General features: G+C 36.4%; 1 long non-coding RNA gene across 1 annotated transcript; it reads right to left on the reverse strand.

The window, feature by feature from the left end:
• Positions 1-9022: 9022 nt before the first annotated feature.
• LOC147501665 (uncharacterized) lies at positions 9023-10393 on the reverse strand. The gene is made up of 2 exons (XR_015219848.1): positions 9566-10393; positions 9023-9452 (listed from the first exon to the last, which is right to left on the reverse strand). It is a non-coding gene; the product is annotated as an uncharacterized LOC147501665 (long non-coding RNA).
• Positions 10394-15653: the final 5260 nt, after the last annotated feature.

Here is a 15653-nt window from a genome sequence, read left to right on the forward strand (position 1 = left end):
TTAAAAAAAAAAAAAATTTATATGCTTTTGAAATAAGAAAACCAAATACATACCCTTATTTGAACTATATGCCAAGGGTAATTGAGTAATTAATTACAGAAAACATAAATAAAACCCAACTCCCTTCGTGAAACACTCCAAACTCTCTTAAGTACGTAGCAACTATCTTCTCTAATTACCAAAAAATTCGATTCATGCCAAAGGTTTTCCAACAAATATGTTTTAAGTATAACTCCTCAGGTGCGTTTAAGGTATTTATTCTTACATGAGTTGTAAAAAGTTTTAATGAAATTCAAAATTGAAACCCGAACCCCATACCAACCCAACACAGTACCATCTCGAACAAATAAGTTGTGAATAGAATCGCAGCATGAAAGTGATTCAAAGACCAATTTCGATTGTCAAAGAACTCATCATGAATAGTCTCTAGATTTATTTTTATTTTTTTTTTTTAATGGATAGGTTTCTTCATTATGGGTTCAAATTTGTTGTTGACGATTGGTCAATCACTTCAGTCTAATTCATTGCAGGTTTATTTTTATTTCTTTATAACTTTTAATCGATCTTGAAATAGGTTTTTGAAATTGAACTATTTATTTCCAAATGCTCCATATATTTTTTGTTATGCATTTATGTGATAGTAGATTGGCTTAAGTGTTGCTTATATAGTAAAAACATGTCGGGGGACAGTCTTATTTGATTATAATTTTATAGATTCATATATGGTGTTGTGTGGTTGATTTGATATTCTCGAGTTTCTTAAAGCTTTGCAAGAACTGAAGTCTGAAGCATGTGTGGAAAAAGATTGGGCACTACAAAATGAATGCAGGTGGTTTCCTGGCTTTAATGAAGCCATGCTTAACAATTTTGTCCATCATAGTATAACCATTGTTTTCTAGATGAATCTATGTCATTGAAAATGATTGTGCTAGAATGAGCTCACTGGATGTGGTCAAGTTTGACGTGAAGGTAAGCATTCTTCTTATTTATTTTACCACATATTATTGAACCATTGATTTTGAATTTAGGTGGGCAGAAGAATGCAATTGGACTTCCGCAGCAGTTCTTGGGTGCCAAGGTAGTAGAATTTTGGAAGAAGGTTCGGTCAAGACATTTATACTATTACAACTGTTGTTGTTGTTGTTGTTGTTGTTGTTGTTGTGTGTAATTTTTTGTGTAGGTTGAGACGGATCGAATTAGCAGTGAAATTTAGAAGAAAAAAGAATTAGAGCAAGAAAAGCAGAGAAATTTTTTTATTTTCATTTGTTCTGTGCCGATTTTTATTTTTATAGGAGTAGGACCTTTTTGTGTTGATTGCATTTGTGTTTGTTCTGGCGTTCAGCTTGCCTCTGCAAATAATATGAGTTCATATCATTTACCTCAAACTATTGTAGGAAGATGAGCTTCGTGCTGCAAAGGTTGTGGCTGATGCATCTAAAGTGCCTCTGAAGTTTTCTACTGCTCAACCTGAAGATGACAAAGGGTCTGGCGAACGGAATGGTTTGAGAGGCAATAATAGGATAGAACACAAGCTAAGCATTTATTTTTTATTTTAATAGGTTTTTTTGCATTGATTGTTTAACTTTTAGTTTGTGTTTTAAAACAATGCTAGTATACATTGTTCTTGAAAATAGGTATTTTTGTTTTTTATATTTTCTTTATTCAATATAGTCCTCCAATTATGAGCCACATGCCATCACTGTTGTAGTGGAGCTTGGTTGAATTTTACGATGACAACCAACCCCTGTAGTTAGATGTTTATGTACTTTCAGCAGCTAGACATACACGTTGACGCTCCTTTGATACATAGATCCATCACCTGATTAATTATCAAACTTTGTTCCATGAGAATTGAAAATAATATATATGAATGAAGTTTTAATGTCATTGGGTTGTTGCGAGTGGATGAATGTTTACTAATATATACTTTTATTTTCTAGACTTTTGCCAGTTCAATATGAAACTATTAATTGATATTTTTAAAAAATCTTTAAAGATGAAGTAACCCTTCTCCAGATTTAAACCTTCTTAAAAAAAAAAAAAAAAAAAAAATCAAATTGTTTATGTAAAGCAAGCTTATTTTCAACATATATTATGTGTTTCAATGCTAAGATCTCTTTTTTCCTTTTTCTTTGTGTAAGTTAATTGGATTTAAAGCAAGTGTATATTTTGAGTAAATTGGCTTCATTTATTAGGCTAACTTTTTGTTACTTATTTTATTCTTTATATGGAGGAACTTATGAAAAATGTAGGAAGGACAATTGTTCGACGGATTGTGAGGAAGCTTTCTTCCTTGATTGCAAGTGACTTTGAAGTATCAAAATTCATTCCTTTTGTCCCTTGAGTCATTAATTTAATTAATTTTTATCCTATTTAATTCATGCTATGATGTATTTAGTATCCTTGCTTTAATGTGATAAATCCCCATCTCTATTGCAAGACCTCATATTAGCTTATCAATATGCAAATCCCATAAAGGGTTCACAATTTTATACGAGTGTGAGCTTAATGTTCTTATATAGTTCACCTGCTATTATGGGTTAACTTGGTCTTAAAGAGGAAGAGTTCATTTGTTATCCAATTAGAAACTATTATATGTAACCCAGGTTAGTTTCCATGGTTCATGAGCTGGTAAGAGATCGGGTTTTGGGATGATTCATGAACACTACTTTCTTGGAAAAATGTTTAGAACATAAGAATTTTAAGATGGAATTTAGTTAACAAAAATTGAGGATTCACTTTTATGATTTTCAGGTTCACGAGTTCAAGGATATCATTAACATTGGTTGTATATGATAGGGTTATATACTAAAAGCATTACTTTTGTATTAACTATAATTATTTATATTTTGAATAAGAATCATATGGACAAATGTCATGCATATTATATATGTTATTAGTTATATGCATGTGTCTAATACTTTATGTTGTAGATGATATGATGTAAACACACAGAAGATCATATCATCAGTACCTTATAAAGTATAAGTAATTATTCACAATCTAGATGGATTTGGACAAACCATTGGTACGGTTGTAGTATAATATGATATTAGTCTATCTTGACTATAGGATTACACTAGTACACTTTGTGTGTATTAAACATGACCAAGTGAGGTTGTTTTTCTTTATACTGACTATATAAGAGAACAAACGCCTCTGTTATTATGGATGTTTGTCCTCCTAATTCAAATATAATAACGAGCACTTTCGTACATTGTACATTACTTTAAATCATCAATGAGTGAGATTCATTTGTGAATCAACAAACTCGATGGATTGGGTAATGACATTGTATGTAAGGTGTGTTATTGATTATATAAGAAATCCGTGTCCCGCAAGAAGTCGGGCTGATGATGTCCCCTTGAGGAGCTCATAAGGATTGTCATATAAACCTTGCAGGTGGATTTATTCCGACATGACAATGAGGTTAAGTGGTACTACTCAAGGACATAAGAAGTTGATTAATGTAGTTGTCAGTAACTTGACTTAATCAACGGACATTCGATATCTTAAACACGGGGAGATCAACAAGCATATAATATGGAGCCCATAAACGCTGACACGTAATTTGGGATTAGGGCGGTAGTGCAACAATGGCCTTTAGTGGAATAAGCCATTTGTTGATGGACTTGGGTCGTGTGTTCTAGGCGAACATAAGAAGCCCAAGCCTGTCAAGAGGCCCAACCCTAATTTCTCCTCATGGTCCCTGTTGTAGCCTATAAATAGAATATCTTTTCTCTTGGCCGAAATCACTATTCACTGGATTGAAAAGAGAGACAAGGAAAGATAGATCCAAAATTGGATCTAGTTTTGTGAGAAAGAAGGGGGTTGGTAGATCGTTGCCCACACAATGTCCAATATATTGAAAGGAATACAATAGAAGATTTAATTGTTGATTTGATTTCATAGCTATTAGATTCTCAGAGTTATCACAGCCGATTCAAAGGTATGTTTTCTATCCAAAATCGTGAGAACCCATTAATTCCGCTGTGCGTGGTTTTCACGGTTTGTAGAAATATTCATTATGAAATAACGGTTCCTACAGTATATATGCATGCACGCTCAAGATGCAACACCCTTAACTCTTGGGAAAGAGTTCAGTGACTACTCTACGAGAGTAAGCTTAATTCTTTGTTTGTTGTGTCAACATTTTGTATTTATTAGTATTCATGGAGATTGTATATGATTAGATATTGGTGTCAACTTAAGCAAAAACTTTTTGGTAAGAAACTGATTGGTAAATTGTTGTGCCAATTTTTTTTTTTTTGTTGCTACAAGTGGTAAATCATTGTTATATCCAACATCATTCATAAATGGGCGACCAAGTATCTACCATAATGCCATAACAATCACCTATAAGTAACTATTAACAATAAGGTTTATAACATGATGAATGTGTTTAGCTTGAAAACTATGCCTACTTAACCCTTAAATGAAGCCTCTTAGAATACTCAAAGTGTTTTATTGACCATCTTGGGTGGTTGAAATGCTTAACCAAGAGCTTATACAAAAACGATCCTTGTTTCTCGACAAAAGAAATTGACAAATTTATCCTGTGAAAGAGAACCCTTAGGGCCTAATGTGCCAATGAAGCAAGACGTGTACCGAGTTCTTAGACTTTTCCAAACTTGAGAACTTATATTTTTTCATTAACGTGAAAGTCGTGACATTATGAAATGTTGCTATTGTGGTTTTTCATTCTGTAAGTATGATGTTTTGAGTCTACATGGAGTAGTCTTTGATCATCTTTTGTATAATTGAGCATCCTATTTAGTGTATTTGATTGAAGGAACCAATTTTAAATGCCATGTCAATAGGTCATCCACTTTCACATTTTGCAATTATAAAATGTTGTCACTTTTAACTAGTGCCGTTTTCTGATGTGGCATCAACAAATGGTTGTGGAGCTGAGATCTTATCAGAACAAGAGTGTGTCTCATTGAATCGGTGGAGAGTATTATGCACAAATGTTCCTCTTCACAACATATCTTATACGAAGTAACGAACCATATAATGTTAGACGGTTTGAGAATTTGCATCAAGTTGATCCTCATAGTTATGCATTTTAAGTTGCTACCAAAAACTTTTACATCAAAATGCATCCTTCCATCTTTAATATATAGAAAAATATGGGGATGAGTGAACAACAATGATGTGTGGACGTACGGGCATTTTTTGTCATTTTATAGGGGCAAAACCATAATATTATAGTTTTTTAAGATTAATTAATTTATAATCATAGTGTGGGCCCTAAAGAGAGAGAGAGAAAGAAAGGTATGAGAGAGTGTAAAAGAAGAGAGAGATCACGTGGGAACCACGTGCTTCTAGCTAGTATAAAAAAAAAATGAAAACTCATAAAACTCACACTCCCACACATTTTTTCATTTTGTTTTCCCTCTTTTCTCGTTTGCGCAAAAAATGTCGTTCTTTGGTTTCCTTCAACACCTATTCTCGTTCCTCAATAGAGACGATGAATTAAGCTTCGCAACTGAGTTGTTAAGTAAAATTCAAATTTCCGTTTCAATTATTCCAAAAATTGTCGGAAATAACCCACCACCACCACCACAACAAACCAACAAATCACAAAAAATTTCTAAGGGAAATTTTATCAATTCATGTGGAAGTGGTTTTGGTTTTGCTATTGGGTTAGGTCTTTTGTGTCTGGCTTTCAATTGGGTTAAAGAGCAACAAACCAAAGCTAAATCTAAATCTCATATCGAGGATAAAGATGAAAAACCTAATTCTGGATCTGATTCTAATAATCCTCCAGATCTATCTCTGAATTACCGTGATTTGACTGTTTATTTTCGCTCATTCAATTTTAATATAGGTATTTTAAATTTTTTAGGGTTTCTTTATTTGTTTATTTATTTTTTCCTAAAAAATTGTGGTAATTGTTTCTAGGGAGTGGTGATGGATCTGATTCAAGCTCTAGACAGCCATCGACTGTTAGAGTTGCCGAGGTTAGATTGATTATGACTTCTCATTGCGATACTAACCTTGTTTGCTCTTTTTTTAATCAACCATTGTATCTTATGTAAGTATGATGTTTTGAGCTGCATGGAGTAGTCTTTGATCATCTTTTGTATAATTGAGCTTCCTATTTAGTGTATTTGACTGCAGGAACCAATTTCAAATGCCAAGTCAATAGGTCCACCTTTCACATTTTACAATTATTATAAAATGTTTTCATTTTTAACCTGTGGCGTCTTCTGATGTGGCAGCAACAAATGGTTGTGGAGCTGAAATCTTATCAAAACAAGAGTGTGTCTCATTGAATCGGTGGAGAGTATTATGCACAAATGTTCCTCTTCACAACATATCTTATACAAAGTAACGAACCATATAATGTTAGACGGTTTGAGTATTTGCACCAAGTTGACCCTCATAGTTCTGCATTTTAAGTTGCTACCAAAAACTTTTACATCAAAATGCTTCCATCTTTAATATATAGAAAAATATGGGGATGAGTGAACAATAATGGTGTGTGGACATAGGGGCATTTTTTGTCATTTTATAGGGGCAAAATCATAATATTATAGTTTTTAAGATTAATTTCTAATCATAGTGTGGGCCCTAAAGAGAGAGAGAGAGAGAGAAAGGTATGAGAGAGCGTAAAAGAAAAGAGAGAGAGATCACGTGGGAACCACGTTCTTCTAGCTAGTATAAAAAAAAATTGAAAACTCATAAAACTCGCACTCCCGCACATTTTTTTCTTTTTGTTTTCCCTCTTTTCTCGTATGCGCAAAAAATGTCATTTTTTGGTTTCCTTCAACACCTATTCCCGTTCCTCAATAGAGATAATGGATTAAGCTTCGCAACTGAGTTGTTAAGTAAAATTCAAATTTCCGTTTCAATTATATTATTCCAAAAATTGTCGGAATTGAAATAACCCACCACCACCACCACAACAAACCAAATCACAGAAATTTTCTAAGGGAAATTTTATCAATTCATGTGGAAGTGGTTTTGGTTTTGCTATTGGGTTAGATCTTTTGTGTTTGGCTTTCAATTGGGTTAAAGAGCAACAAGCCAAAGCTAAATCTAAATCTCATATCAAGGATAAAGATGAAAAACCTAGTTCTGGATCTGATTCTAATAATTCTCCCGATCTATCTCTAAATTACCGTGATTTGACTGTTAATTTTCACTCATTCAATTTTAATATAGGTATTTTTAATTTTTTTTTAGGGTTCTTTATTTGTTTATTTAATTTTTCCTGAAAAATTGTGGTAATTGTTTCTAGGGAGTGGTGATGGATCTGATTCAAGCTCTGGACAACCATCGACTGTTAGTGGTGAACTTTTTATTCTAATTATGAAAATTTGAAAGGACCAAATCACCCAGGCCAAACTTTTAAAGCAAGTGATAGAAAAACCCAAAAAAATCTCGTTTTGGCAGATATTTCAAACCCCAAAATTATGTTAATCACATTTTTCAACAAAGTTCAAGTATCCCCTTTCCATTTCCATTTAAATCAAATGATTACTTTATGGTTCATATCTACTAAGAAAAAAAAAATCAAATTAACAAGTAATAATGCAACAAGCCCGTCATAGGAGCATTTACCTACACCTAACTTTTCCATTGAAAAAAAAAACATACTAGTTATAATAATGTATAATTCACCCAAAAAATATATTTATAGTGTATGTTAGTTGTAGCAGCCCCCTTGAGGTGGCAATCCTGGATCCGCCCCTGCCTATGGTTTTAGTGTTTATTTTCCATTTATGGAGAAAAATAAAAATAAAGATAGTATGGCCAGGCAAATTAGCTAGCTTTCGACTAAAGTAGGAATAATTAGAAAGATATGATGGTTGGTTTCTTTATGTGGGTCATTTTTTTTTCACTAGTTAACTGGCACGTGTCTACACCACGTGTGTGGTTAGTTGGTTTGGGCCAGGCAATACAAAAATTCAACTTTCGGTCAGTAGCAAAATACGTAATTGTTTGTAAAATTGAGAGCAGTGTGATAAATCAAGGGAGACACGTCTAAATTTTATTGTACAAATGGACGACTTTACCTCTCCCTCATATGGTATTACAAACCTCAGTTCTAACATAACCGTAATAATCAAAAACCGGATAGGAGTATAATCAGAAATATGTACTGTTCGAACCATTCTCTTTAAAGTAGTTAGATGTAAGATGGTTTGGATGGGCTTCTTTTTCTTGTTATACACATCACAAGGAAATTGGACGGCTCCAATGTGAAGTAGACGAAATGAAAGTAGGGAAGTAACCTAGTCACCTTATAATATTGTGTTTGGAAATGAACAGGCTCTATCGGGTCTTCTGTTAGTAATGTCAGGTCTCAATTTCAACCGTTGTCCGTGGATGTGTAATGTGCTATGCTGTTTGATATTGTCAAGCATATCGATAGCATCACAGATTCTTAGCAATCATCAAACATAAAGATTACACATCCAAAAATACAAATATGGGAATCTTGGGGTTTTGTTTCAAAGTGAAAACATCCTTCAACTCGTATGTAACGATGTAAGACCGAGTCAAATGTTTTAAAGATAGAGTATGATTCTTTTGTGCAATGGTTTGGAACATTCTACTCTACTTAAACCGGCGCCAAACGAGATCAATTTTTTTTTTCTGCATGCCATTTGGTTCTTTTCATTTGGAGGAGTTCAATTGGCGACTTGGCGTGAAATGCATTTCTTATTCCTCAATATTGAGAGTAAGATATAGATAGAGAATAAAATCCACCGGTTTGTACAACATTTATGTGGGAATAAGAAGCCATTGGGCTCAACCTGTACACTCACTTGAAAATGCGTATATGCATATTTAATATTTAACTTTTTTTAGTTAAGTACATGCATATGTTAGATGAAAATGTTTAAACCGAGGTTTAGTTCCTGTGCCACGAGTAAATTGTTCTCTTGTGAACGCAAAGTTGAATCAGTGCTCATTGCTTACTCCCGATTTGGTATTTAGAAGCACGGTTCGAGATGCTCTTGAACTACATGTGTGTGCTCCTGAAGGAATAAACGAAATACATATCTTGTTAAAATGTCAAAAAGTGTCATTCACTTGTTATAAACATTAATAAATAGACTCCAAAATACTCAATTAAGATACATAAACATTTATTTTTTCACAGATAATACCGGACACATTGAACTCAATAAAATCTGTTCACTGACAGGCTACTGAACTATGCTCAGCTAGACACATGCAATTGGCCTCCAAATGACCGTCGTATTACGATATGAGATTCTTCATGAACATTTCCATGCGACTTTCATAGATCACGTTACCCTTCAGGGTGCAACAAATTTATCCCATTTTCACTCGTACATTTCGAATGATCCCGGCCCAGACTATCTGCAGAGGAATCCCTGGTTGCCTAGCTCATAAGTGGATAGCCAAGAAATGATATGCTAACACCTCTATGCCAAATGGTCAATGAATGCTCCTGCTGCAAAAACACACTGTAAGAAGGAAAACAAAAAATATTAGGACTCCGCTTTAAGAAGTAATACTGAGTGCTAAAAGATTTATGTGGACAATGAATGATAAAAATCTTATCATGCAAAAAATTAACCTTGCATCAAGGAACAGGTACTGAAATTCTTTGATCATATGCACTGACGATGTAGGAGATACCGTCCATTTAAGTGACTACTGCAATGCCATAGGAAAAACGACGACCACCATCGTAGAAAACAAGGCCATCTCAAAGCATCATACCGGTCTACCATGGGCTCAACAGTCAGAGACAAAAGCCAAGTCAGTTGCCACCTCAGTATCTTTCTCTCAAAAGTTTTGGTTGTATGTGCTACCCTTGGTTAAGACCTTATACATCAAATAAATTAAAAATTCGATCTAAATCATGTGTTTTCATAGGGTATAGCTTACACCACAAAGGCTACAAATGTCTTGATAGTACAACTGGGAGAATTTATCTTTCTAGGCATGTCATCTTCAATGAGGAAGAGTTTTCTTTTAAAACATCAACCACTCCTATTTCCATTGATACTTTTATAACTTCTTCTTTCTGTACTCCACCTGAAATCTTATCTGATTCACCTTCTACTGATTCTTCTGTATCATTAAATACAAGTTCCTCTCATGTATCAACTTCTATCAATTCAAACAATACAATAACTCCTTCTCATTCAATGATCACAAGATCCAAGCATGGCATTTTTAAACCTAAATCTCTTTTATCAACTAAACATCCTATTTCTTATGCTCTTCATACATCTCTTTCATCTTTACCTATTACTCCAACATGTTATTCTCAAGCCATCAAAGATCCACACTGGAGAGAAGTCATGGCCCAAGAATTCAATGCCTTAATCAAAACTGGAACTTGGATTTTAGTTTCCATTTCACCAAGAATGAACATTGTGGAAAACAAATGGGTTTTCAGGCTTAAACAGAAACAAGATGGTTCACTGGATAAGTTTAAGGCTAGGTTAGTAGCCAAAGGGTTTCATCAGAAGAGTGGTTTAGACTACCAAGAAACATTTAGTCCTGTAGCAAAACCTACTAGCATCAAAATTATATTGTCACTGGCAGTGCATTTCAACTGGGATATTAGGCAATTGGATGTGTCAAATGCCTTCCTTCATGGCCATTTGAAAGAAGAAGTGTATATGTCTCAGCCTAAAGGTTTTGAAGATCCTCAAAAGCCTACGCATGTGTGTAAACTTCTGAAATCACTATATGGATTGAAACAAGCTCTTAGAGCTTGGTATGAGGAACTCTATCAAGCTCTACTCAGTTTTGGATTTACTACATCAAATGCTGATCATTCTCTCTTCATACTTAAAGATTCAACATCTCTGACATATGTCCTAGTATATGTAGATGACATTCTCATTACAGGAAGTTGTCCTACAACTTACAAAAGAATCATCTCTCAACTCAGCTCTTTATTTGCTATGAAGGATCTTGGTTCAATACATTATTTTCTTGGTCTTGAAGTTAAAAGACAATCAAATGGATTATTTCTTTCTCAGACCAAGTATGTCTATGATCTTCTCAGCAAAGCCAACATAATTCATGCCAAGCCATGTTCTACTCCCATCTCTAGCAGTTGTAAACTTGATGCTCATACTGGTGAATATCTCTTGGATCCTACAGAGTATAGGTCTCTTGTTGGTGGCTTACAATACCTCACTTGGACTAGGCCAGACATATCATTTGCTGTAAATCTTGTGTGTCAGTTTATGCACAATCCAAGGTCACCTCATTTAAGTGCAGTCAAAAGAATATTAAGGTATCTGAAAGGTACCATCACTCATGGATTATTGTTTACAAAAGGTTCTTTACATTTAAATGCTTTCACATATGCTGACTGGGCTGGTTGTCCAGTGGATAGAAGAAGCATCACTGGATTTGTTATGTTTTTAGGATCAAATCCGATCTCTTGGTCAGCAAAGAAGCAACACACTGTGGCAAGATCATCTACAGAAGCAGAATACAGAGCTCTTGCCCATACTGCTGCAGAAATTTATTGGCTCTGCAAGTTATTTAAAGATCTTCATATTTCTTTGCCCAGAAGTCCTCTTCTACACTGTGACAACATCAGTGCAATATCCTTGGCGCATAATCCTGTTTTTCATGCAAGGACCAAACACGTAGAAATTGATTACCATTATGTTAGAGAGTTAGTCACTTCAAAATTTCTAGATGTCCAGTATTTATCCACTAAGGATCAACTGGCAGATATCTTCACAAAAGGGTTGTCTACTCAGCGATTTCAGATGCTCCTATCCAAGTTGTCACTTCAACAATCTCCCTTCAGCTTGAAGGGGGGTATTAAGGAAATATATGATGAAAATCAGTCAATGCAGTCAAGCCAGACAACAGTCAAGGACAACACCTAACTAATCATGCCAGCTCAGATGATTTAGTAACTAATTCTTGTTAAGCTTTTGTAACTAACTAAGAGTAGTATATAAATGTAAGAAGAACTAACAATTGATTAAGAATGAAATCATTTTCTTTCACAAGTCTTAACAGGCTCTACATAATTCTCTTTTTCGAGAAGATGGCTGATAAACTCTAAATATGTGAACGTGACAACAGAACAAGCGCGTAGAACAAAGAAATTGACAAACCAAAACAACAGTGCTCTCATATGCATGAACAACACACAAAAGTCATATGGTTTGTTTATCATAGCTCACTATTACAAAGTAAAACAAATTTCTCACATAGTGCTGACCCAGTAGTTATTATAACGCATAAAAGACAATCAGATTCTCATAAATACGAACAAACAGTAATAAGAATAGCACAATATTACACTTCAAAACAAGATATTTCAAGCATCATCATGCAAATATTGCAGAACTAACCATATTTGTGCTGGAAGAAACAATTCAACAAGAAAGAACAATTCAACCCATGGAATTTATTACTTAATGAAATTATATTAGTTTCTAATTTGGACCTTAATTTGAATAATTATGTAATCCATGAATCAAACATGGATTCAATGAAGAAAATTTTACCTTGTGAGATCCCTATTTCTTCTTCGCAGAATATGGCACTACCTTTTTTTTTGATCTATCATCAATCATGTCCTATCCAACTAAACACATTGCTAAGAAGTACAACAGTTTCAAAACCCAACCCCAACCCAACAGAAGGGTATAAACCAAGGCCTCTTGTACAAGGCCCAGTGTAATTGCTGGACACTAGCAAAAAAGTAAAGTAAACACGTCTGCTACGCATACACGAGCACTTCAGATGCCTTAAATGCCGTGTTTTCATATACTACTGCGGCTACCACAACTACTAGCCAAATAGAACTTTCAAAGTATAGAAGATTCTATATTTTTTTGCACAATAACATGCGGTGAAACAATCATTTATTCCATATTGAAACAATAAATAATCAGTTCAACTATGAAGACTAACATATAGCTGTAGCTATAGAAATTTAAGCTTGCAGAGGTAATGTAGTGGTAGGATCTGAGATGTGATAGATCAACGGTGAAATGAACCTGGGGTAACATATACTGCGGAGATGTGGTGCACAACATCGGAGATGTGGTGCACAACATCGGTCCATGACCCTAAGTTACTGTACGGCAACCCTATACGTGGAGTAAGGTGTGCTGCGAGATCAAGGGATAGATGGAGGGCTAGGGTGAAAGAGCAAAGGAGTATAAAGAGAAAGAAAGAGGGAGAGAGAAGAGGAGGAGAAATCATTGTAAAGTGAGGCAAGACCTAGAGATAGAGAGAGGGAAGAGAGAAAGGGAGAGAGCCATAGAGAGTTAGATATAACATTTGGCATCGTCTGTGGGGAACCAAGAACAAAAGCAGCGTGAAAATGGCTACAGTAGGAAAAAAAGGAGTAGGCCGACCGCGAAAGGTGGTGGCGCAGGAGATGGAGGCGGAAATTGTAAGCTATGAAAGGGGAGATCAACGAGAGGAGATAGTCGCAGGGTCGGCCTCGGAGGAGACATGGCTAATGCAAGAAGAGATCGCGAGATTGAGAAAGGAGAATGACATATTAAGAAATAGAAATGGCGGAGGAGGAAGGGAAAGCGGAAGTGAGTGAGGAGTCTGACAATGAAGAAAAGGGTTCGGATCTCATCGAGAATCCAGTAGCAGGTCTTATAATGGAGCAAGTCCAGGAAATGATAAACAATGACCGGGAGGCGAAACCTTCAACATGCGAAGGCCCAAATAGGCGTGGCTAGTCAGGTGGTGGCTGGGTTGAACCGCAATCCGCTGGCGGATGCGATATGGGCTTCGAAGGTGCCAAAACGGTTCAATCAGCCAAGGTTTGAAAGGTACAATGGTAAGGGAGACCCATCAGATCACATTCATCATTTTAGGCAACAAATGCCTCTCTAGCAAGAGGTGTGGTATGATGGGCTGCGGTGTATGATGTTCCCGGCCAGCTTGAAAGGAGGAGCATCGGACTGGTATTATCGGTTGCATTCAAAGAGTATAACTAATTTTCAAGAGTTAGAGCAGGCGTTTATAGATCACTTTATACATCAAAAGAGGCGGGTTGTGGACATCGCGGCCTTATTCAATGTTAGGCAAAGGTCCGCGGAATCGGTAAGGGATTATCTGTGTCGCTTCAAGGCCGAGACATTGAAGGTGGAGAATTTGGATGAAAGAACGACAGTGATAACATTCGAAAGAGGTCTGCAGCCTGGAACAGGGATCCATCAGTCCGTTGCAAAAAATGAGATTGCGACCTTGCACGAGTTATATCCGTGGGTAGAGAAGTACATTAGATATGAGGACACAATGCAGAAGGATTCTAAAAGGTCAGCACATGCAGTGTCATCTGTGGAAAAGGAAAGGGATCGCAGAAAGACGGAGTCATCGGATAGAGTCAATGGAAGGTATCACGGCTATCCATCGCGTCCTGAAAGGAGTAGAGAGGTAGCGCGAAGGGAATAGAGGGAAAGGAAGCCATACCGCGAGCTTGAACATACTCCTTTGAATAGGCCATTGAGTGAGATATTTTCGTTGATCAAGAACATGCAGGGATATGAGAGACCGCGAAACATTCTAGTCGAGATGCCGAACAAGCCGTACTGTGCGTACCACCAGGTACGCAATCATGAAACTAATGATTGTTATGCGTTGAAATGGTTAGTTCAGAGGTTGGTAGAGAAGGGAATGATGAGAGAGTTTATAGTGGGGGCACCAGATGAAGAGCAGGTGCCAGCTCTAGGGAGAATATTAGGAACCATTAACACTATTTTTAGTGGAGAAGTTTTGAGCCACAACGCACATAGAGATAAGGTGAGAAGGACAACAAGTATACAACAGATTAATGAGGCAACCAGAGGTCCGCGATCTTAGTTTAGGGTCAATGGACGGAGGAGATAGGATTGTATTCTCTAGTGCAGACCTCTGAGCTGTCGATACTCCCCATGAGGATGCGTTGGTCATTACTGTGGTGATGGGAAATTACATGGTCAAAAGAGTATTGATTGATTGCGGCAGTGTAGTGGACTTACTATTTAGGGGAGCTTTGGATGAAATGAGGATCGACCCGGGGAAGCTTAGGCCGCCGTGGTCCAACTTGTATAGGTTTAATGGGAGTGTCACAGAACCTATGGGAGAGCTTTTGTTACCCGTCACGACAGGGCATGTGATTGTTTTCTCTCGATTCATGGTGGTCGATTCCAATTCCCAATATAACGCAATTCTAGGAAGGAGGTGGATCCACGAAATGAAAACGGTGCCCTCAACCTATTATCAGGTTATTCGCTTCCCCACGTCAACGGAATGTATGAAGTCCGCGGAGATTAGGTGGCATCTAAGAACAGTCATCAAGATACAGTTAGTGAATGGGACCCCAGAAAGAGACAAGCATAGCAATTACAGTGCGGGGCCGTGGAAGGGGAGGCGGAGGTAGTAATGGGACCGAAGACTCTAGATGAGATCGAGTTAGTGAATCTAGGGGTGGGAGAAGAAGAGAAATTTACATCAATAGGTTCTAATTTGTCGGAGGAGTGGAAGAGTAAGTTGATACAGTGTCTGTACTCAGAGAATAAGGATGTGTTTGCGTGGGGAATAGAGGATATCATAGGGCTGGACCCCGATTTCGCATGTCACCGACTGCATATGAGGGAGGATGCAAAACTAGTAAGACAGAAGATGAGGAGTGTGAGGCCTAAGTACGCAGAAGGGATCCGGGA

Source organism: Coptis chinensis, chromosome 4, assembly GCF_015680905.1.
Source record: "Coptis chinensis isolate HL-2020 chromosome 4, ASM1568090v1, whole genome shotgun sequence".
NCBI classification, from domain to species: domain Eukaryota; kingdom Viridiplantae; phylum Streptophyta; class Magnoliopsida; order Ranunculales; family Ranunculaceae; genus Coptis; species Coptis chinensis.